This window comes from Rhinopithecus roxellana, chromosome 14 (assembly GCF_007565055.1).
Source record: "Rhinopithecus roxellana isolate Shanxi Qingling chromosome 14, ASM756505v1, whole genome shotgun sequence".
Lineage (NCBI taxonomy): Eukaryota > Metazoa > Chordata > Mammalia > Primates > Cercopithecidae > Rhinopithecus > Rhinopithecus roxellana.
Window position 1 is genome coordinate 90,842,733 of NC_044562.1, and position 24,524 is coordinate 90,867,256.

A 24,524-nucleotide genomic window follows, 5' to 3' on the forward strand; every position below is an offset into this window, starting at 1 on the left:
AATCCCAGCTCCTGGGGAGGCTAAGGCAGGAGAATCACTTGAACCTGGGAGGTGGAGGTTGCAGTGAGTCAAAATCATGACACTATACTTCAGCCTGGGCGACAGTGCGAGACTCCCTCTCCAAAAAAAAAAAAAAACAAAAAAACAAACCGGTAGATATTATTGCCCTTGTATTACAAATGAAGAAGTTGAAGTTTGGAGTACTTAACTTGTGCAAAGTAATTATCTTGTGCAAAGACTATCTTGTGCAAAATAATTATCTTGTGCAAGATAATTTTGGACTGTATCTTGTGCAAAGCCAGACAGCTACTCCACCACAGATACCGGTTCCAGACCATTGTCAGTCATGCTTGTCTGTTCACCTAATGCAGCCACCCATATCTTGGGATTGTTACAAGAGTAGAATTAAGTATTGGCTTATGAGGCTGGGCATAGTGGCTTGCACCTGTAATCCCAGCACTTTGGGAGGCCAAGGCAGGCGGATCACTTGAGGTCAGGAGTTTGAGACCAGCCTGGCCAACATGGTGAAACCCCGTTTCTACTAAAAAAACAAAGCTTAGCTGGGCGCGGTGGCACGTGCCTGCAATCCCAGCTACTTGGGAGGCTAAGGCAGGAGAACTGCTTGAACCTGGGAGGCAGAGGTTGCAGTGAGCCGAAATTGTACCACTGCACTCTTATCTGGGTGACAGAGTGAGACTCCATCTCAAAAAAAAAAAAAAAAGTATTGGGTTTTGAATTTCCCCTTAAAATAGTCCATTTACAAGACCTAGCTAGTTTGTCCTCATTTAAATTCCTCAAATCCAGTCTTGCTATTAAAATATGTCCTTGTGTCTCCAAACTGATTGTTCACATCCTTTTCATTAAAATTAAATCAGAATAATTTCTACATAATTTAGAACACTATTGGCTTTGTTAGAAAACCTCTGTGATTGCATTTTTCTTACATGACTTCTTTTTGAATTAATTATTCCATTCTGTTATACCCCCTTTCTGAGCACAAGCCCAGCAGCTCTCCTCTGTGAGGAACCTGGGAAGAGTTTCTTCCTCACGCCTCCTGAGGATGAAATTGCCCCACCTCCAGCATTGCAAGAATCAGTGCTTTGACCTCGCATCAGAGAACCTGAGTCCTGGTGCTAATTCTGCTCCTCACTAGAGTGGGGAAGTATTTTAACTGCTCTTGACCCCAGTTTTCTCCTACGTGAATGAAGAGCTGCAACTAGACAGGGAAAGTGTTAGGTATGCCCAGGGCAGTCATCACGAATCACTTCAGGGATTCCTCCCTGCTGACTCTCCATGCAAATTTCCAAGCAGGTTCCATGGATCCACTGGAGGTGGTATTTAATGTGAAAGCTGGTTGCTGTCTTTGGCAAATATGAATGCTCAGCTCTCACACAGGCCTGCGCTAACATTTGTGGGGCCTGGGGCAACAGTACAAATAGAGGCCACATGCTGTATGTCAAAATATTTAAAAGTTGTACATCAAGGGACTCAAAGAGATATCTGTACACCCATGTCCATTGCAGCATTATTTGCAATAGCCAAAAGGTGGAAGCAACCCGAGTGTATACCCATGAATGAGTGGATAAGCCAAAGATTTATATACACAATGGAATATTGTATTCAGCTGGAAAGAGGAACGAAGTTCTGATACAAGCTACAACATCAATGTACCTTGAGGACATTATGCTAAGTGAAATAAGCCAGCCACAAAAGGACAAATGCTGTATGCTCCTTATATGAGGTACCTAGAATAGTCAAATTCTTAGAGACAAAAAGTAAAACAGTGGTTACCAGGGGCTAGGGCTGGGGAGAAGGGAATAAGGAATTAGAATTAGTGTGTGTGTGTGTTTATGTGTCTGTGTTTTGAGATAGGGTCTCACTCTGTTGCCTAGGCTGGAGTGTAGCAATGCTATCATAGCTTCCTGCAGCCTCGAACTCCTCCTGCCTCCCAAGTAGCTGGGACTATAGGTGTGAGCTACCATGACTGCCAGGAAGTTATTGTTTAATGGGCACAGGGTTTCAGTTTTGCAAAATGAAAAGAGTTCTGTGGGCAGATGATGGTGACGGTTCCACAGCAATGTGAGTGTACTTAAATGTCACTGAACTGCAGACTTAAAAATGGTTGATAGAACATTTTATGTTATGTATATTTTACCACAATGTAAAACAGCAAAACAAAACAAATTAGTGTTATCCTCAAAGACCTGGCAACCTAAAATCCTATAGTTTGCTAAGCAACCATTAAAGAAAAGAAGCTAAAACAAAGATTTTTTTTTTTTTTTTTTACCAAGATAGTTATAAATCAATCTAACAAAATGCTAAATGATACATGTTTTACTCTCCTACTTTGAAAAACATAGCTTCATAAGAATCTGGAATTCTACTCTTTAGGGTTCCATATTGGAATTCCATGTTGGAGTTCATGTTGGAACATGGCAGCAGGGGAGAAACAGCCTTTGGCCATGGCTTACCGCCTTTTCTTCTTGGACCTGGCTGCAGCCCCTGCTACAAGGGACCTTTTTGCAAGCACGTGGTTAACCCCACTTGCATATCAAAGCTCAGCTCACACTTCTGTAAACAGCTGCCTCCAGCCACTCTTTAGGCCTAGGTGTGAGCACCCTGATGGTGCAGTCCACCCTCAGGATTTAGGCAAGAGGAATGTACAAGCCTTGAAAGTCTTGGGGCCATTTGGGCAGAGTATACTGGAGTCATGGTTGGTATATAGGCCCTGCGGATGCCTAGAAGAGGCATAGCTGAGAAAGGGCCAGAGTGGCTTCTCTAAAGCATAAGGTTTCTCTGGCCTTGATTGTTCTTCCTCCTCTAGATACTATCAATAGTTAATCCATTCTTTTCACCACTGGTCAGTTATGACTACCTACATGTTGGTTATTACCATACTTCCATTTCCACAAAACTCAAGGGAATAGACTATGAGTTTCACAAGGGAGAGAAGTGTTAACAGTGTCAAATGCAGCAGAGAAGCTCAGGAAGCTAAGGACTGAGAAATGTGCGCTGAGATTGGAAACTGGAGGTTATTAGTGGCATTTTTATTTTATTTACTTTTTTTGAGACACAGTTTCACTCTGTTGTCCAGGCTGGAGTGCAGTGGCACGATCTTGGCTCACTGCAACCTCCGCCTCCTGGGTTCATGCGATTCTCGTGCTCAGCCTCCTGAGTAGCTGGAACTACAAGCACGCACCACCACACCTGGCTAATTTTTGTATTTTTATTAGAGATGGGGTTTCACCATGTTGGCCAGACTGGTCTCGAACTCCTGACCTCAGGTAATCCGCCTACCTTGGCCTCTCAAAGTGCTGGTATTACAGGCGTGAGCCACCAGGCCCGGCCATTAATGACATTTGATGAAACAGATTCCTAGTGAAGAGTGTTGAAGGGTGATGAGAAGTGAGGAAGTGGAGGTAGAGAGTGAGGAGTGTAATGACTTTTTCTAACTCTTTTTTTTTTTTTTTTTTTTTTGAGACAGATCATACTTTGTCACCCATGCTGGAGTGCAGTGCTATGATTACGGCTCACTGCAGCCTCAACTTCCGGGGCTCAAGTGATCCTCCCACCTCAGCACTGCCCCTCACTGCGAGTAGCTGGGACTACAGGTGCATGCCACCATGTCCCACTAATTTTTTTTTTTTAATGTTTTTTGTAGAGTCAGGGATCTCACTGTGTTGCCTAGGCTGGTCTCAAACTCTTGGGCTCAAGTGATCCACCTCGGCCTCCCGAAGTGTTGGGATTACAAGCATGAGTCACTGCACCCGGCCCTTTAGTGACTTTTCAAAGAGTTTAGCTGAGAAAGGAAAGCAAGAGAAAGGGCAGTAGCTAGAGTGGGATTTAGGGTCAAGCATCTTTTTTTTTTTAAGGGAAGTTATCAGAGAATGTTTATAGGCTGAGAGAAGAAGCTACTGGAGAGGGGCTGGGCGCGGTGGCTCACTCCTGTAATCCCAGCACTTTGGGAGGTGGGTAGATCACGAGGTCAGAAGATGGAGACCATCCTGGCCAACATGGTGAAACCCCATCTCTACTAAAAATACAAAAAGTAGCCGGTGGTGGCACGTGCGTGTAGTCCCAGCTACTTGGGAGGCTGAGGCAGGAGAATCACTTGAACCGGGAGGCAGAAGTTGCAGTGAGCCAAGATCATGCCACCACACTCCAGCCTGGAGACAGAGTGAGATTCCATCTAAAAAAAAAAAAAAAAAAAAAAAGCAGCAGCAGAAGAAGCAGCTACTGGAGAGGGAAAAACGAGAGGTTTGAGAAGGGATAATTGATGGTACATGTGGAGGACCGGGATCAACAGCACAGGTGGAGGGCTTGGCCTTGAACCAGAGTTGGAATGATTCACTTTCTGAAGCTGGAGATGGTGACAAATACAAGCAAGTTTGTAATTGGGATGTTGAGGTAGATTGTGATTGCTTTAATTTTTTTTTTTTTTTTTTTTGAGACAGAGTCTCACTCTTGCCTGGGCTGGAGTGCAGTGGCACCATCTCAGCTCACTGCAACCTCCACCCGGGTTCAAGCAATTCTCCTGCTTCAGCCTCCCGAGTAGCTGGGTCTACAGGTGCATACAACCATGCCCGGCTAATTTTTTTGTATTTTAGTAGAGACGGGGTTTCACTGTGTTGCCCAGGCTGTTCTCAAACTCCTGAGCTCAGGCAATCCGCCCACCTCGGCCTCCCAAAGTGCTAGGATTGTAGGTGTGAGCCACTGTGCCCGGATAAGTTTCTTTTTAAATAAAGAGATAAAACCACATGCTGAGAATGAAGGAAGAAAAATGTGAACTTCAGCAGAGAATTAACATTTTGGAGTAACTGCTTAGGAGAATGGGGGAGGTTGCTGATCAAGGCAGCTAAAATAATTGTCCACTGGCATAAGGACAAAGCTGAGTTTGTGGAACATGAACATTAAGTAGCAAAATTCTGCAGGGTTGTGCAATTGCTTTCTGGAAGTTAGCACTCCCCCGGCCGCAGGCAGAGGAAATGACCCAGTATGGGAGTTTGGTGCTCTTGCCAAAGTAGAAGTACAGATGGGAAAGAAAGTGAGGTATCCAGGTAACGTGGTAGAGCAGGTGATCCGCCATGGGCTATAGGCCTGGAGGCTGATGGGGGCAAAAGCAATGCCGGCAAGGGGTTGATCTACTCTGCTAAGTTGGAGAAGTAAAGGAAGGACACGTGTAACTGGAGTGGGGATATGAGAAAACTGGATGGAAAGGAGAATCCTGGCTTTTCAGAGATTTCAGAGATAAAGCAGTTAATTCGCTAGACTGAGATGTAAGATAAAAAAGTCCTGGGTGAGGCTATTGAAGTGAGTGACTTAGGCAGAATGGAAGTCGCAGATTAGCGTTTAGGAACTCATGGAAATTGGATGCCAAGGTTGGTTTGGTTTTACACATTGTTGTTAAAGGATAACAAGGCTTGATGAAAAGAGGAAATCTGATAACACCATATAAAACCCTCTCCTTATTTAAGACATGGGCCCTATGGACATGGTATCCACTCCACATTTCTCCACATTTTCTTTCTTTTTTTTTTTTTTGAAACGGAGTTTTGCTCTTGTTGCCCAGGCTGGAGTGCAATGGCGCCATCTTGGCTCACTGCAAACTCCGCCTCCTGGGTTCAAGCGATTCTCCTTCCTCAGCCTCCCAGCTAGCTGGGATTACAGGTATGCGCCACCATGCTCGGCTAATTTTGGATTTTTAGTAGAGATGGGGTTTCTCCATTTGGTCAGGCTCGTCTCAAACTCCCAACCTCAGGTGACCCGCCTGCCTTGGCCTCCTGCAGTGCTGGGATTACAGGTGTGAGCCACCGTGCCTGGCCCCACATTTTCTTTTTACTTTTTATTTGTTTTTGAGATGAAATTTCACTCTTGTTGTCTAGGATGGAGTGCAATGGTGCGATCTTGGCTCACTGCAACCTCTGCCTCCTGGGTTCAAGCAATGCTCCTGCCTCAGCCTCCCAAGTAGCTGGGATTATAGGTGTGCACCACTGCACCCAGCTAATTTTGTATTTTTTTAGTAGAGACGGGTTTCATCATGTTGGTCAGGCTGGTCTCAAACTCCTGGTCTCAGGTGATCCACCTGCCTCAGTCTCCCAAAATCCAAAATGCTGGGATTACAGGCGTGAGTCCTCGCTCCTGGCCCCGCATTTTCATTTTTATCACTTACAAGCTCCTGATCAGTTCATCAAGGACTTTAAAAACTCTCATACTAAGGTAGAGAAGTAATAGGTTGGAATCAACACCGGGATATGAGGGAAATGCAGATCTAGCTTTTAAGTGGAGGGGTATGAACAGCCTCCCTCAAGAGAGTATCATAGGGAGAGCCAGATCTCCAAGGAGGACTAGGTCTCAGTTAAGGCCTGAAAAGGAAGGGAGCGCTGCATGAGAAACCGGAAAGACCTTATTGCCCTTGAAGAGGAGTTTCAGAGGATGGTGGAAACATGGGAGAGGGTGGAGAGGTCAAGAGTGATCAGAGCAAGGAGTGGGAGTGTAGATTTAGAGTTGAGGACGACATGGAAATCTGATGCGTAGGCTAGTTAGATTTTATAAATGATAACTAAAAGATAACACAAGGCCTGAAGAAAAGAGGAAGCCTGATAATACCATCTAAAACCTTCTCCTTAGTCAAGGCACAAGCCCTCTGGGCATGCTATCCAACTACTTTTGCATTGTTATCACTTACAGAGGAAGTGGAGTATCATGGAGATAAGTGGATGAAAGTTCTGGGGGAGAAGGACGATTTGAGAGGATTATACATTGGCTTCTGCCCAAGGCTGGCGAGGATGCATGCAGATTCCAGATGGGACAATGTGCTTGGTCATACGGCTTAGCACCTGGTCAGATGGGGGAAGCTGGGCTGGTGGGTCCCACACAGGCTCAGCAGCTTAAGGATGTTGAATCTCAGAAGATTCAGCTTTCGCTGGGCATGGTGGCTCACGCCTGTAATCCCAGCACTTTGAGAGGTCAAGGCGGGCGGGTCACCCGAGGTCAGGAGTTTGAGACCACCCTGGCCATCATGGTGAACCCCGTCTCTACTGAAAATACAAAAATTATCTGGGTGTGGCGGTGCACACCTGTAATCCCAGCTACTTGGGAAGCCAGGGCATGAGAATGGCTTGAACTCAGTAGATGGAGTTTGCAGTGAGCCAAGACTGCGCCACTGCACTCCAGCCTGGATGACAGAGCAAGACTCTGTCTCAAAAAAAAAAAAAAAAAAAAAAAGGAGACTAAGCTTTAAGAGGTTAGCTCATTTAACTAGGATTAGGGTGTAGGGTAGCAGTGGGGCTAGGGGAAGAGGGAAGAGGGTGAGAGGGAGGAAGCAAGGTAATTCACATTTATTAAAGTTCTGTGTTAGGCACTTCACCCACGCTCATTTAATTCTCACAATAATCCTACAAAGGAAGCATCATTATCCTCATTTTATAAACGATGTGTCAACTTGCCTGTAACATAATGCAAATTTCTATATGAATGCAGCTTTTTCTTCCCAAATGCTGAAAGTAGACAATTCATAAATGGAAAAGAAAAAAGAGTAATAAAAAAAGTCAAGTCAATAAGCATATAGCCTTCATGACTGCCTTTAGTTTTTAGACAATATTTTCTTGGTACCTTTCATGTCTCCTTTGTTTAATCTTGGCTCACGGCCTATCTGTTTTATCATTTGACAGGATTCAAAGTGCTATTTCTAATCTTTGCCAATAAAAATATTCAAATCATATGCTTTAAAGAGTATTCAAGTCATATTCGCTTCAGATTGCCTCTCTAGGGAGACAGCTCTGATACAATGGAAGTACTGGATTGAGGATCAGAGCCACGGATTCTGGTTCTGGTTTTTGATTAATTATGGGAAGCTGGCAAGGCACTCAACTCCCTGTTTCCTATCTCTAAAACAGGGATCATTACATCTGCATTGTTGTAGGATTGATGTGCAGGTGAAAGGGCTGTAGAATGCTATGCAGATGGCAAGGATTGGTGTTCCTGAGACAGAGAATTCAGAACCACAAAACCTTTATCGAAAACCTTTGGGGACAAGTGTGTTTTAGAGTGACCCAGATGTTTTTCTGACTTTAGAAAGGAAGAAGAGAGGCTGGGTGCAGTGGCTCACGCCTGTAATCCCAGCACTTTGGGAGGCCGAGGCAGACAGATCACTTGAGATCAGGAGTTTGATACCGGCCTGGCCAGCATGGTGAAACCCCCATCTCTACTAAAAATACAAAAATTAGCTGGGTGTGGTGGCAGGTACATAATCCCTGTTACTCGGGAGGCTGGGGCAGGAGAATCGCTTGAACCCAGGAGGCGGATGTTGTAGTGAGCCAATATTGCACTACTGTACTCCAGCCTGGGTGATAGAGCGAGACTCTATCTCAGAAAAAAAAAAAAAGAAAGGAAGAAGAGTGCCCATGTTGCATATTCTTCAACACTTAAAGTCTGGAGCAGCATCCTATAATCTCACACATGAGTATTTCTTTACCAAGATATGATTATTCACATTAAGAGGGTTTGATAAAGATCATAAATAGCCTTATTCATATAGGCTAAATAGTGGGCACATATAGATCTCAAGGCTTAATCCCTGGAACCTGTAAATGTTACCTAATTAGGAAAAATAGTCTTTGCATATGTGATTGAGCTAAGGAGTTTGATGTGTGAGATTATCCCAGATTGTCTGAGTAGGCCCTAAAGGTCCTCACACATAACCTTATAAGAGAAAGGCAGAGGGAGATTTGACACACATGGAAGAGAAAAAATGATGTTACTTTGGAGGCAGACAGATTGGAGCAACATGGCCACAAGTCAAGGAATGCTGGCAGCTACCAGAAGCTGGAAGTGGTAAGGACCAGATTCCCCACTGTAAGCCTCAGGTGTGGGTGTGGCCCTGAAAACCCCTTGATTTTGACTCAGTGAAATTGATTTTGGACTTCTGGCCTCCAGAACTATAAGAGAACATACTTCGATCATTTTAAGCTGTGAAGTCAGTGGTGATTTGCTATGGCAGCCATCGGAAACAAATGTAGTCAGGTTTTGCTGCCAAATGGGCAATGGCAAAAAAAAAAGATGCGTTTTCAGGTTTCATAAACCTAAATTTAGGACTGATATCCAAGTACTTTTAAAAGTGGTTGTTGTGATATCTTGTTCATTTATAGCCCTTCGGAATGGCAGGCGTGGGCCTGGAACTGCTGCTAGCCTTGTTCACTGTGGTGGTGAGATGGGCGTGGAGGCATGTTGAAGATATAAGGGCAGATGGGCCCATCCAATATAGAAGTTTGAGCTGGGAGAGCAGAGTGTTTTACCTAAAGGCAATATCTAGCCTTAGTGATTCAAGCAGTAGCTGGGCATCCCCACAGGTAAGTGACTCTCAAGAGTCTAGATAAATAAGCACAGGTAAGGGTGTCTTTGTATCAGGTATCAGGTGAGGTTCAGGGCAAGAGCTAGGACATCAGGGATCTTGGTTGCAGATAGGTTACTGCTACAATTTGAATGTATGTGTCTCTCCAAAGTTCTTATGTTGGAACTTAAACCCCAAGGTAATAGTAGTAAGAGGTAAGGCCTTTAGGAGGTAGTTAGGCCATAACGGCTCCACCCTCGTGGATGGGATTAATACCCTTATAAAAGAAGACTTCAGAGTTGCCTGGTCCTTCATTCTCTTCTGCCATGTGAGGATACAGCGTTCATCCTTTTTTTGTCCCTTTCTACCATATAAGGACATAGCAGTAAGGTACCATCTTGGAAGCAGAGACTGAGCCCTTAGCAGACACCAAATCTGCCACCACCTTGATTTTGGACTTCTGTATTTTGTTATAGCAGCACAAATGGACTAAGACAGCTACTATAATAGAAACAGAACAAATAGGAACTGATACAGAAGCCCAGTTGGATGAATTTGTGTGGGGTAGGGGGAGGGTGTGTGTGTGTATAGGCCAGGACACTTGGATGACAAAGGTTCTTTATTAGAGAACATCTTGGGGTGGGAATGATGACTTAGGTAGAATGTGGGCTCTTCCAGATCTTGAACTACACTAGCAGCAAGAAAAACTCAAACGAACCCCACAGGTGAGTGACTTGGGGAGCAAAGCAGGAGCCTGGACCAGTTCTGAAGTGCTTGCTGTGGGCCAGGACAGGAAGGAGACACAGCCAATTCTCAGCCTGAGGAGGGGCTGCTGAGGCTCCAGAGCCTGTTGCTTCACGTTCAGCTTGACCAGGAAACTGGGGCAAGTAGGGTACAGGTGGGAAGATAAGTGGGTCTAGCAATAGAGAGCCACAGGCCAACGGAGGGAAAATCTTTGTGGGCACTGCAGGTAGGGGAAGAGAAGACCTGCTGACATTGTCAAAGTCTTTGTCTTTTCAGTTTGTTTTAAAGTCAACTTCCTGATGATAAAATGGTCCTCGTATCATGAGGCACTGTCAGTCTATGATGAAATTACTTAAAATCGCCAATTAAAAACTTGCTACGTTTATCTGAAGGCTATTTTAAAAGTTATGATCTAACCTAAATGGCCAACACAAGACTTGGTTAAATAAACTATGGACATCTATGCAACCAAATGTTTTATAGCCATTACAATTATGTTTATAGAGAGTTTCTGAAGGCCTGGGAAAATGTTTATGCTATAATGCTGTGTTAAAAAGGCAGGATACAAGATTGTTTATAGACTACCAAGACAAAATAAAAACTATGCATGAAAAACAATCTAGTAGAAAATCCACCAAAATATTAATATAGTGATAGCCTCTAGATGGTGAGACTAAGAGTATTTTTAAATCATCTTTCTACTTTTCTATTTTTCAAATTATCTGTGTATCACTTTTTCTTTTAGTTGTTTTCCTGTTTTATATACATTACTTTTGTCTTGGGAAGGACCCAAGAAACTCTCCTTCCTGAAAAAGCTCACACCTTACTTTTTACAAATAATCTGAATTCAAAGCATTTGTGTTTCAAAGGGCAATGATATCTACAAAAAAAGGGTATCGCATTAACATTTCTCATTATATGAACTTTAGATACACAAGGCAAAAAATAAACAGATTCTCCCCCCAAAAATCAAGCCTCAGGAGAAATGATCTTTTTTTTTTTCTTTTCCCATAAGATCCAACTGGCAAGAAACTTCAGGCTGTGGAAAAGCACTAGACAGTCATAATATGGGGCAACATGGCTTTAATGATGTCATTTAAACCCTTTCACTGCAGGAAGAGGCTGCTTTAGTGATGAGTGTGGCAGAGGAGAAGCTGTCTCATACTAGCCTGCGGATTTCCTTTACAGAGTAAATCCTTTAAGATTCTTCTCAAGAGCTGGGCGCAGTAGCTTATGCCTGTAATCCCAGCACTTTGGGAAGCCAAGGTGGGCAGATGACTTGAGGTCGGGAGTTCGAGACCAGCCTGACCAACCTGGAGAAACCCCATCTCTACTAAAAATACAAAATTAGCTGGGCATGGTGGTGCATGCCTGTAATCCCAGCTACTCAGGAGGCTGAGGCAGGAGAATCACTTGAACCCAGGAGGCGGAGGTTACGGTGAGCCAAGATCGCACCACTGCACTCCAGCCTGGGCAACAAGAGCGAAACTCTGTCTCAAAAAAAAAAAAAAAAAAAGGTTCTTCTCAGGTATTACCTCTTCTATGATGTCTTCCCTTTACCCTGAACTGGAATAAATGACCTTGTTTCCTCAGTACCCGGTGCAGGCCTCCTTCCCTGGCCTTATCATATGACATAATCTCACCATGAGGCTGTATGAGTCTCAGAGCGGCAGCAACAGTGTTTTATTTACGGTGCTCTTCACAGCACCTAGCAGAACTGGCAGATCGTGGGTGCTGAATAAATGTTTGTTAAATGAACTGAGTAATTCTCCCAAAGTGTGAGAGAAATTGTATTCATTTCCTAAGGCTGCCATAACAAAGTACTGCAAACTGGGTGACTTAAGAAAAATGTATTCTCTCACAATTATGAAAGCTAGGAGTCTTAAATCAAGGTGTTGGCAAGGTTGATTCCTTCTGGAGGGCTCTGATGGGGGCAGGGCTGTTCCATGCTTCTCTCAGCTTCTGGTACTTGCAATCCCGGGTGCTCCTTGACTTTCAGCGGTATCGTCCAACCTCTTCTTGCATCTTCACATGGTGTCTCTTGTGTGTCTCTGGGTCCCTGTGTCCAGTTGTTCCTTTTTTTTTTTTTTTGAGACAGTCTTGCTCTGTTGCCCAGGCTGGAGTGTAGTGGCTAATTTTTGTATTTTTAGTAGAGATGGGGTCAGGCTGGTCTCAAACTCCTGACCTCGTGATCTGCCCGCCTTGGCCTTCCAAAGTGCTGGGATTACAGGCGTGAGTCACTGCGCCTGGTCTGGTCCTCTTTTTATAAGGACATCAGTTATATTGGGTTTAAGGCCCACCCTAATCCAGTTTGGCTTCATCTTAACTCAGTTACATCCACTATTTCCAAAAATGTCATATTTACAGATACTGGGGTTAGGACTTGAATGTATTTTTATTAAACTCACAACAGAAACTATAGCTATAGCTAGCTAGATAGAATACAGTATAGAAACTCAATGAAGTGGTAATAACCAGCTGATGCACCCAGTGTAATATATGGAGTCTGCAGTGGGTATAAGATCATTTCTCCAGAGGCCTGATTTTTTTGGGGGAGAATCTGTTCATGTTTTTGCCCTTTGTATCTAGAGTTCATATATTTGGAAATGTTAATGCAATACACATTTTCCTTTGTAGATATCATTGCCCTTTGAAACACAAAATGCTTTGAATCAGATTAATTTTGAGAAAGTAGGGTGTGGGCTTTTTCAGAAAGGAGAGTTTCTTGAGTCCTTCACACAACAAAAGCAATATATATAAAACAGGAAAACAACTAAAAGAAAAAGTGGGCTGGACATGGTGGCTCATGCCTTAATCTTAGCACTTTGGGAAGCTGAGGAGGGAGGATCAACTGAGGTCAGGAGTTTGAGACCAGCCTGACCAACATGGTGAAACCCTATCTCTACTAAAAATACAAAAATTAGCTGGGTGCGGTGGCATGTGCCTGTAGTCCCAGCTACTCGGAAGGCTGAGGCAAGAGAATAGCTTGAACTCGGGAGGTGGAAGTTGCAGTGAGCCAAGATTGTGCCATTGCACTCCAGCCTGGGTGACAGAGTGAGACTGTCTCAAAAACAAAAACAAAAACAAAAAAGGAAAAGAAAAAGAAAAAGTGATGCACAGATAATCTGGAAAAATGGAAAAGTAGAAAGGTGATTAAAAAGATAGTCTTACCCTCTAGAGGCTATTACTATATTATTATTTTGATGGATTTTCTACTAGGTTATTTTTCATGCATAGTTTTACTTTTGGTTGTTTGTTTGTACTGTATAAACAATCTCGTAAACTGCATTTCTCACAGAGCATTATCATATACTGGGCAGACTGGGCACCTGAGACACAGTACTGGGTAACCAGGAGCAGAAGACTGGTTCAATATGAAATCCATCAGGCACAGCTGAGCAGGAATTTGGAGAGCCAAGCAAGTGGATGCTAAAAACAAGGAAGGAAGAAACGAAATTTCAGAAATTGGGCAATGTTGCCAGACATGGGGAGATCGGAATTTGGGTTTAATGGAGGAAAAGAACAGCTTGCTGAAGTCTACCCAAAGACTTTTCCTAGGCTGTTGAACCACTGCACATGTGTGTTGGTCTTTGGCCCATGATATTTGCTTAGCATCTGACCCCAGATATATATATATTTCAGGGATTTGGCACCAAATGAAGCATGTAAGGAAAAAGCAGAGGATTTTTCTCCTAGGAACCATAAAAGAAAAACAAATGTTTTGGCTCTATGTACTATAACAGGATCTGAGGGAAACATACTGAACTCTATACTCTACAGTTGTTCTAATTGTGCATTTTACTTTCTGACAAATAGAGCCTCTAAGAATTGGTAGTATATTAGGCAGAGATTAAACTCTAGGTTGGGTGCTGTGGCTCATACCTGTAGTCCCAGCACTTTGAGGGGCCAAGGTGGGCGGATCACTTGAGGCCAGGAGTTCGAGACCAGCCTGGCCAAAAGGCAAAACCCTGTCTCTGCTAAAAATACAAAAAATTAGCCAGGCGTGGTAGTGCATGCCTGTAGTCCCACCTACTCAGCAGGCTGAGGCACCAGAATTGCTTGAACCCAGGAGGTGGAGGTTGCAGTGAGCCGAGACTGTGCCACTGCACTCTAGATAGGCAAGACTGTCTCAAAACAACAACAACAACAACAACAACATTAAATTCTAATATATGGCCATATGGTAAATTTTATATTCATATTCAACATACTACTCTGAGATTTGAAGAGCAAAAGACATGCTGTTGTTTCTCTTTGAAAACAGAATTTTAAAAAATATTTTTATTCATTGGAAAGAGTAATTAATAATATCAAAATGGGAAATATCTCAGTAAATAAATGCCCCAAGGTGGAATAGTTCCTATAAGCTATTCCTTTGTGAGAGCAATTTTTCCTAAAATCTCAAAGGAACTGGCCACTGCTTAATCTGAGAGGGAGGCAGGACAGAACCTTAACATTCCTGTAGTAAGACACTTAAGCCCTTATGCTTGCAATCCCTTACTCTAAGTTACTTGTCTAAGAATATCTAAACTTATGCAAATTTTAGACTGAATATCAGAAGGCAAAAGGAAAAATTAATGAGTTGAAATGCTCTTGCTTTGATTAGGACCATGATGTTTGAGTTTAGTTTAGTTGAAGTAAACATATTAACAAGCCAAGGAGAAAGATAAGGAGGAGACATGTGAGAAGGCTGAATCTATCAAAGCAGGAGACCCAGGATGTGGACGTATGAAAATTCCAGGGAAGACTGTTTACCTCCCAGACTCCAGAACAGGAGATTGGAATTTGCAAAGGCAAAAAAGATGAGACCTAGGCCTTATCAAGCAACCATAGTTTTCAGTTGCTTCATGCATGCCTTGGGTCTGTTTTGATAACCGGCATATCTTTTGTAACCCAGGCAAGAAGAAAAAATATGTGTCTTACTGAAGGACTAGATTGTGAGATGGGCTCTGAGCATTCTGGCCTCAAAGACAATTAAGACTCAAGAAGTTTTCTTCTTGAGCAAGAGTTCAGGAAAAGTTTATACTGACTCCACAACTGGCTCCCACCAAAAGTTTCAGCACCCTTTTGTTGGAAGTATTAACTTACTTGACCCCTAGTTTGTACATAAAACTGGCTGAGAAAGGAGGCAACATGAAAATGAATTTTAAAAATCTGGTTTTGAACTATGCCTGGCATGCTAAAATATTTAATTCTTCAACACTTGGCATTTAGAGAAGAGGGTGGATTTAAACAGACCAGCTGGCTAATCACACATTGCCAACATTCCTACTGGCTGCTTCCTGGATGAGTCCTGTTTATGTCAAAGTCTGACTCTGTCCTTTATCCCCTATCATGGCCAAGAAATAGAATCCCATCCATTTTACTTAATATGAAACGTTCTGGTGAAACCCAAAGCAACAAAGGCCACTTTACTTTCTTGGTGAGCTGGACAAGGCAGGTGGTACTTGAAGGTTGTGGAGAAGTCTCTGGACAGGCTTAAAGTTATGAACAACTAAGATTCCAGCTTACTACCCTCCCCACCTCCTTTTATTTATTTATTTAGAGACAGGATCTTGCTCTGTCACCCAGGTTGGAGTGCTGGGTTGGGCTCCTAACTCACTGTAGCCTCGGAATCCTGGCCTCAAATGATCCTCCTGCCCTAGCCTCCCAAAGTGCAAAGCCCACCTCCTTTTAGTGAAGATAATTTCTTATCCTTAATTAAGATATTGTGAAGGCTGGGCACAGTGGATCACGCCTGTAATTCCAGTACTTTGGGAGGCCGAGGTGGGCAGATCCCTTGGGCCCAGGAGTTGGAGAGTAGCCTGGGAAATATGGTGAAACCCCATCTCTACAAAAAATACAAAAATGAGGCAGATGAGCCATGTGTGGTGGTGTGCACCTGTAGTCCCAGCTACTTGGGAGGCTGAGGTGGGAGGATCACTTGAGCCCAGGAGGTTGAGGCTACAGTTAGCCATTGGATCAGGTCACTGCACTCCAGCTTTCGTGACTGATGGCAAATTCAAGGCTAGATTTTTCAGTATAAAAGCAGAAACTGACTTCTGGAGACCCTATCTGCCTTGAATCCTGGCTGAGGCCTGTGGGTAAAATGAGGGTTGAGCTAAGCATAGTGGATGAGTATGAAGTGGGGGTGGGCCCTTCTCATCATGTGATTTGAAAACAACAGCAACAACAACAGAACCTCCAGGGACCTGTGCGGTGGATTGCTCAGAAAAGGAACCAGGTATAAACTCATGATGGAGCATTGAAGAGAATGACATGCCAAGATAGAAGGGAAGTGAGGGCACATGCTAGATGTATCACCAAAGTTCATGGTGGATCAGACAAAGAGGCAAGCTCTAGTAGGAATTGTAAACCCAAATGCCTCCAGGCAGGGACTATTAGCTAATATAACTATGAGAGGGTGTAAGACCATAGGGAATGGTGGGGACTATGCCAAATTGCAGAACACATATCCAGTATGGTGAAACCCCATCTCTACAAAAAATACAAACATGAGGCAGATGAGCCATGTGTGGTGGTGTGCAGCTGTAGTCCCAGCTACTTGGGAGGCTGAGGTGGGAGGATCACTCCAGTGTAAAGACATTTTAATTAAATAAGGTTTTGAAAAGTGAAAACACTGTGCTGACCAGACAAAACATATCTGTGAGCTGTATTTTGCTTAGGGGCTACCAATTTGTGCCTGCTATCTAGTGACAGCTCAAAATTGAAGGTCTGAATTTTTGGGCTCCACTTAATTTGTTAAAAGTGGCTTGCAAAACTCCTTTATAGGAGAGGAAGCGATTGTCCAAACCTTCTGCATGTTCGAAAATTAGGTAAAAACATTTTTCCTATCCCTTTTCTAGTGCCTTTAAATGAAGTGTCCTTGGAAGGAAGATGTTCATCTTGGAAATTGCCAGGTGAGGGTTGCCCTTCACTTTCTCAATGAATAGCTAGCAGGAAATACTCAGGGTCCCCCTCCATCATCCCCACTCCAATCTCAGGGGTTATCAGTACACCACTCTGGACTGCTCCTTAATCCCAGGGGTACTGGGCTCTGCTATGTACTTCTGAAATCCCAGTGGCACCGTAAAGGAAGCAAGCCATCGTTACAGTGAGTTTTAAACAGTTTTGTAATAAGGCCGGAAGTTTTTGTTGATGAGAGAGATTACTGTGTTACTTTGTGTAAATAAATAAAAATAAATTTCTCTTAAGTTGGGTGCTCCAATGGGGAGAAGTTTGAATGGGTATGATTTACAGTAGGGATAGTAATATTTAGACAAAGATAGAACTATGGCTTTTAAAATCCTCTAAGGCTCTAGAGCCTTATTTTTAGACCCCTTATCTGAGAATTTCTGAGAATTTCTCTCCAAACTCCTCAACAAGGATATTACTAAAACATAGCTTTAATACATAGTATATATTCCTAAGCACATCTGTGCAAACCTTTCCTCTGGTTAGACCACAACCTTAAGGATCTTCTGCTACAGTTAAGCATAAATATCCATGCTCCAGGCTGCCACAGCAAAAATGACACCAGCAAACAGTTACCAACCACTTATGGTATATCTAGTACTGTGTATATAAAAAGTGAAATAGAAGTATACATCAGCTGGATGATACCAAGAAGAGGGCTATCAGACTAGCTGGAGTAAAGGGTTAGAAAAGTGGGTTGGAGATAGACTATAGGAGGTTTTGCAAGCTAGACTGAAGAGCTCAGACATTTTCCTGGAGGTAGAGAGCCATTGAAAATTTTTGAGTAGGGAAGTGAAATGATGGAAGAGGCTTTTGGAAAGCTTAACCAGGTAGACATCTGCAAGATGATTCAGAAGGGGGATAGACTCGAGGCTTGGAAATCAATAATAATAATAAATTCAAGCATAAAATCATCTAAAGACTTACAGTGACAATAGGATACTGAGTTACAGTGAGGAATAGCTAACATTAACTGCATGCTGTCCATATGTGTTGTGAGTGCTTTACATGCACTAGTTAATATTTTCAACAGCATGTAGAGATGGATGATAGTAAAATCACTCTTTTTCATATAAGGAAACTGAGGCTTAGAGCTGTGAAAACACTTGCTCACTGCTAACTGGCTAAGAAGTATCAGAGCTGGAATTCAAACCCAGGTAGTCCGCCTTTAGGGCTTTTGCCTTCAGTCAAGCTCTACAATGCCTTTTAGCTACTTGTAGCCAAGTGTCCCAGACCCTGGCCCTCCTCTGTCACTGTGGTAAGGCTGGGACCCAGCCTGGGACTGTTCCCTGTCTCACTGTCTATTTTGTTTGTCGACAGACCTCTTCCTCAGACAGCATTCTTGCCCAGGTGTTAACTTCAAGAAACTCAAAACACTTGCCAAGGCTCGCATCTATTTCAAAGGAAACTTTTGAGCAAAGAAGGGGAAAAGGTGAGACATAAATACTGTGCAAATATCCCTCATGACTGCTCACCACATTCTAGTAGAAGAAGGAAGGAAATTCGGTCTTTCTGCCCTGTTGCTTGCCATTGGACATTAATGATGTTACCCGCCTGGCCTCATGTAACTTTGGTTCAGTGGTTGTAGGATGCATTTACTTCCCAAATGGGAGAGTTGGAACTCATGTAATTTTAAATTGTTCAGTGTTTTACTGGCATCCTTTTGTCACCATCAGATGGAGAAGATTTATTGTGAACTCAAACTGACTACATGTTTTTTTCAAAGCTACTGTGAAAGATCCCAAACATTGTGAGCTTGTAGATCATCCAGGCAAATACGGTCTTATAAGAATAAAACCAAGAATAGATGTTTACCATTGATTTATTTTATTTTATTTTATTTATTTTGAGACAGAGTCTTGCTCTGTCACCCAGGCTGGAGCGCAGTGGTGTGATCTTGGCTCACTGTAACCTCTGCCTCCCAGCTTCAAGTGATTCTCATGACTCAGCCTCCCAAGTAGCTGTGACTTATAGGCATGCGCCACCACACCTGGCTAATTTTTGTAATTTTGAGTAAGGACGAGGTTTCACCATGTTGGTCAGGCTGGTCTCAAACCACTAACCTCAAATGATCTGCCTGCCTCGACCTCCCAAAGTGCTGGGATTACAGGTGTGAGCCACTGTACCCGGGCTGACATTGAAATTTTTTAAAAAACATTTGTTCTTACAAATTAAAAGCCTGATGTAGGGTCAACCAGAAGGTGACTTAATTAGATTATGTTTAAATTAAGGTAATTCCATACAGGTTGCATAGAATAATTTGTTTGTTTTTATAATTATGAAATTTTCCCATATAAAGATAGCTATGAACTTAGAGAACATTAATTTTGGATAGGACTCTAAATTATGTTTACTCTTTTTACACTTCCTAATAATAAATGCTGCAGTGTTAGAGGAATTCTGTTGTAGAAAAACAGAGAATACTTTCATTGTAGACCTAAACTATTTATAAATTATTGTCATCATCTCCTACAATGGAGGAGCGTAACACACACATATTTGATTTGACACCAATTTCAGCAAAACATTTATTAAAGTTGTGCACATAACTAAATCCATGTGGTGAATTTTTATTGCTAGGTTGCATTTGCTGTGCTGAGTTATATCAACAACAATTTGTTTACTGTGTTAGCAGGATGACCTCTGCACTAGTCAGAGGTCAGACCTAGCCACATTCTACTGCATCAGCAGATCAACCTATTGATTAGTTGTTGAGTCTTTTTTTAAGTTTAAACTTTGACCAAGCAGTGATTGAAATGGATTTATTTTTGCAAGTAAGCAGATTACAGAGGCAAGCAGCCTTAGAAGGCCTATTGAGAAATCCTGGAATCATTTTGTTTGGAAAGTTAAACAAATGTCTTTATTTCATAAGATAAACATCTAAATCAGAGTGGCTGGCTGCACGTGCAGTTCTCCAGTTGTCAACATTTAAATACGCATTGGTAGACTTGTCAATTTTCTATAAAAGTATGTTACTGAGATCTGTAATGTGAAGGATGATTTTTTTTTTTTTTTTTTTTTTTTTGACAGAGTCTCGTTGCAACGCCCAGGCTGGAGTGCAATGGTGTGATCTCGGCTCACTGCAACCTCCACCTCCCAGGTTCAAGTGATTCTCCTGCCTCAGCCTCCTGAGTAGCTGGGATTACAGGCATGTGCCACCATGCCTGGCTGATTTTTGTATTTTTAGTAGAGATGGGGTTTCACCATATTGGCCAGGCTGGTCTTGAACTCCTGACCTTGTGATCCACCCGCCTTGGCCTCCCAAAGTGCTGGGATTACAGGTGTGAGTCACTGTCCCTGGCCAATGTCAAGGATATTAAACTCATGAAACTAGTTTAAAAAATTGTAAGTAATCCCTATTTGATTTAATATGGGTCTCATTTTAGTCAGAATTGGTATTAAAAAGTAGGACTTTTTTTTTTTTTTTTTTTTTTAAACAATAGAGAAAGTTCCTCAAATTCTTGAGGAAAAGTTTAGCATTTAGGTCATTCTTCCTAATAATATTGAGTTTGTAGAACTGATATTGATCGAGAACTAAGAATTCTATTTCTTCTTAGGAGCTTTAAAAATTGATTTAAGAGAATCAATTTTTAAGTCAACCTTCCCCAAATCCACATTTCTTATTAAATTTTACTTTATGCTATTTTACTGTATTTTCCTTAATATTTTATCCACAGAACTGAAGGTGTTTTTTTTTTTTCTATTTAAACAATAAAATTCATTAAAATGGCTTTTGGGCTGATAAAATCTTAAAAACAATCTGTTTCTTAAATATTTTAGACCCATGTTGTATACAAACATCTTGTAATAAAAGACTCAAAGATAATGTATGAAAGAGCCCCTCACTACCCTTCCCATCCCCATGATACCTCTAGCTGCAGTACTGTGCTCAGCTCTCATCCAGAGGGGTTTACACACATGTAGCTCTATTAACATGTGGACAAATTACTTTCCAGTTCCCTTCTCCCCCAGATTTCTATTTCATTTTCATAACATTCATTTTTTGATAAACCTGTAACAGACTTTATATGATAAATAATGGTTGTCTCCTCCAAACCAATAGTTTGGAGGTAAATCAACAGTTGAAGCGGCCGGGCGTGGTGGCCGCCTGAAGGCGGGTGGATCACCTGAGGTCAGGAGTTCAAGACTAGCCTGGTCAACAGGGTGAAACCCCATCTCTATTAAAAAAAAAATACAATAATTAGCTGGGCTTGGTGGCAGGTGCTTGTAATCCCAGCTACTCAGAAGGCTGAGGTAGCAGAATTGTTTGAACCGGGGAGGCGGAGGTTGCAGTGAGCTGAGATCGTGCCACTGCACTCCAGCCTGGGCGACCGAGAAAGACTCAGTCTCAAAAAAACAAAAACAGAAGCAAAAAAACTGTTGAAGCAACTGATTAAACAAATATGTCTCATTAGGGAATCTTTTATCTGGCCGTATTACTCTCGTCCACTGTCAGGTAATTCTTTGTGTCCAGGAGAATCTAGAGATGCATTCTGTCTACACTCTGTCAGGACCATAAATAATTTATTTCTGTCCCATATTATTACTTCTATGATCAAGGAGAACAGAGCTCTTGAAAGCCTTACAGAGAGGGTCACCTGAAACAGATTTTGATGACTTTCAACCATTCCTTTCCTGTCTGTCTTGCCCTCTCTTCTCCCTCTACTTTTACTTTTTTCTTTTTCTTTTTCCTGTGTTTGTTAGGAACGCATGATTGTTGTTGATTTTAGGGGTAAACCAGAATCTGTTTTAGTGAGGGTTCTCCAGAGAGACAGAATCAATTATATGTGTATATATATATGATTATAAAATGTCTTTAATTATATGTAATGCCTCTATAGATTATTATATATAACATACTTGTATTTTATATATATATATTTTGCATTGGTAACTATGAATCTACTGTGGCATGCATCTGTACAAACCTTTTAGGCCGTGGTCCACAGCTGGGTTATGCATAAAAAGGCATAAATTTTTCTCTCATTTTATTGCAATGAAGTTTACCGGTACAGAAAAGTCAGATGACATTGGTGTGTCAGATTTCTTAAACCCTGCAACATGAGGAACTCTAAATACAGTAAATATTGTTATACATTTAGACTTTCAATGTACAAGTACTTGGAAACAGTTATGCCCCTCACCAAGCTAGACTGGGGACATGAAGTCCAACAGCATCGGAATTGCTGTGAAGGCATAACTTTACAAAAGAGCAATGTAAGCTTACAGAACTTGCCTTTATTGAAGTGATATGTTCATGGAATTCCAGCACCTTCACAATTTAATGAACCAAATTTACTGTACTTCACTTCTACAAACCCAGATGAAACATGAAAAAGAAGCCATACAGTATAAATTACAACTTCAGGAAAAGCTCCTGCATTATTTTTCCAAATATTTTTTCCCATGTAAAATCAATGTCCAATAGTTCCTGGTATGTGGGAAGATAACATTTGTTAAAGTCACAATGAAGCCTTATTGATGGAAAATCAGCTATATAAACAGCGCAAGTTGAGAAAAGGTTTAATTTCCAAACCTATTAGACAGGATGAGGTAAGATCAGTAACCGCCACCTTGCAGGATTACAGGTCTCATTCCCTTTGGAGGTCGAGGAAGCCCACCCTGGAAAGGGGGCACCATTGGCGGTCCCTGCCCATATGGGGGGATAGCACCAGGAAGGTATCCTGGCATGCCTGGATGATGACCAGCATACTGACCACGAGGTGGCATTGGGGCTCTCACTGTTGCTGTGGGATGCCTGGCTATGGTGGCATCATATCTCCAATTGGTCCAACTGGTGGATTGCTGATGGGGGCCTCTCCTTGCGGAGGAAGATTACGTTGCTATCTGGGTAACTGTGCCCTTCTCTCTTCCAGATATATACCCTCATCTGGATGGATCAACTTACTGGTTGCACTGGTTGTTGTAAGTGTAGCAGGCTTACTTGTTACTGAAGCTGCTGGTTTAGCTGCAGTACTATTTGTTGTACCAGTGGTTGAATCTGTAGATTGTGTATAAGCAGGGAATGTAGGCTTTGGGGTGCTGTAGTTGTTTCAGGGGTACTATTTAAGGGTTTGAAATCTGTACCAACAGGTCCTTGGACAGCTGCCTGAGCCTGTCCAGCACTGGGGAAAAGAGGCTTAGTAACTGGAGGCTATGGTGCAGGTACAGTTGCTGTTGGTGCAGGTGGTCTGTTAAGACCCAGCCTGTGCTTGGGTCACTGGAGGAACTCTAGGACATGGAATGGGGTTGGGGGTATGGAGGGGACACCTGGTGACATTCCAGGCATCAGAGGTGGTATTCCTGGTCCAGGTGGTATATTCCACCCATTGGCATCATTATGTTTTCACCGAAAAATTACTGGGTGCATTTTCTTTGATGATGCAATCCAGGTGGCATGCCTGGCATAACTGGTGGCATTTCTGGAATCAGAGGAGGAACACCTGGCATTAATGGAGTTATGCCTGGAGGCATTCCTGGTGCTCCTGTTACTGGCGACAGTCCTGGCTGTGCCACTGCAGGAATATAACTTGTTGAAGTTGAACAGGTTGTGGTTGAAACGAAGTTGAGGCTGCAGAGTCGTCATCATCATATTCATCAGAATCATCTTGTTCCTTCTTTTTTTGGCTTTCTTATGTTTTCTCTTCAAGAAGTCATCGTCTTTCATCCATGCCTTTTTCTGGAATACCTTCCATACCATATATTTCCAATTCTATGTCTGTTATCCCAGGTATTGCATTTGGTACGGCATTTATCATTTCTTTATGCACCTGCATGCAATTAATAGCTAAGCCAGGTCCTGGATACAATTTCTTGCGACACATATGACATTTAAAATGCTTTGCTTTTTGGTGCTGTATAAGGGTCTTCTCATCATCAAAGTCTCTATTACAATACTAGCACTGTAGCAGGACGAGCCGCAGACAAAACTCCTCAGACACCGAGTTAAAGAAGGAAGGGGTTTATTCGGCCGGGGGCGTGCATCAGCAAGACTCCTGTCTCAAGAGCCGAGCATACCCACCTGCCCCCCCCCCCCGGAAGTGAGCAATTCCTGTCCCTTTTAAGGGCTCACAACTCTAAGGGGGTGTGTGTGAGAGGGTCGTGATTGATTGAGCAAGCAGGGGGTACGTGACTGGGGGCTGCATGCACTGGTAATTAGATCAGAACAAAACAAGATAGGGATTTTCACAGTGCATTTCTATACAATGTCTGTAATCTACAGATAACATAACCGATTAGGTCAGGGGTCAACCTTTAACTACAAGGCCCAGGGTGTGGCGCTGGGCTGTCTGCCTGTGGATTTCATTTTTGCCTTTTAATTTTTACTTCTTCTTTCTTTGGAGGCAGAAATTGGGCACAGCATGATATGAGGGGGGGTCTCCTCCCTTAGCACGGCAGCTTCAGCTGCTGCTTCTTGCCCCATAACTGCGCTCTATCAACAAAGTAAAAGGGAGGAGAAAAGCAGCAGGAGAAACAAGGCAAAAAATCACTCACGTTC

The 24,524-nt window shown here is 42.6% G+C and overlaps 1 pseudogene; it reads right to left on the reverse strand.

The window, feature by feature from the left end:
- Positions 1-22,585: 22,585 nt before the first annotated feature.
- Positions 22,586-23,865, reverse strand: LOC104653589 (annotated as a pseudogene).
- Between the last annotated feature and the right edge of the window lie 659 nt (positions 23,866-24,524).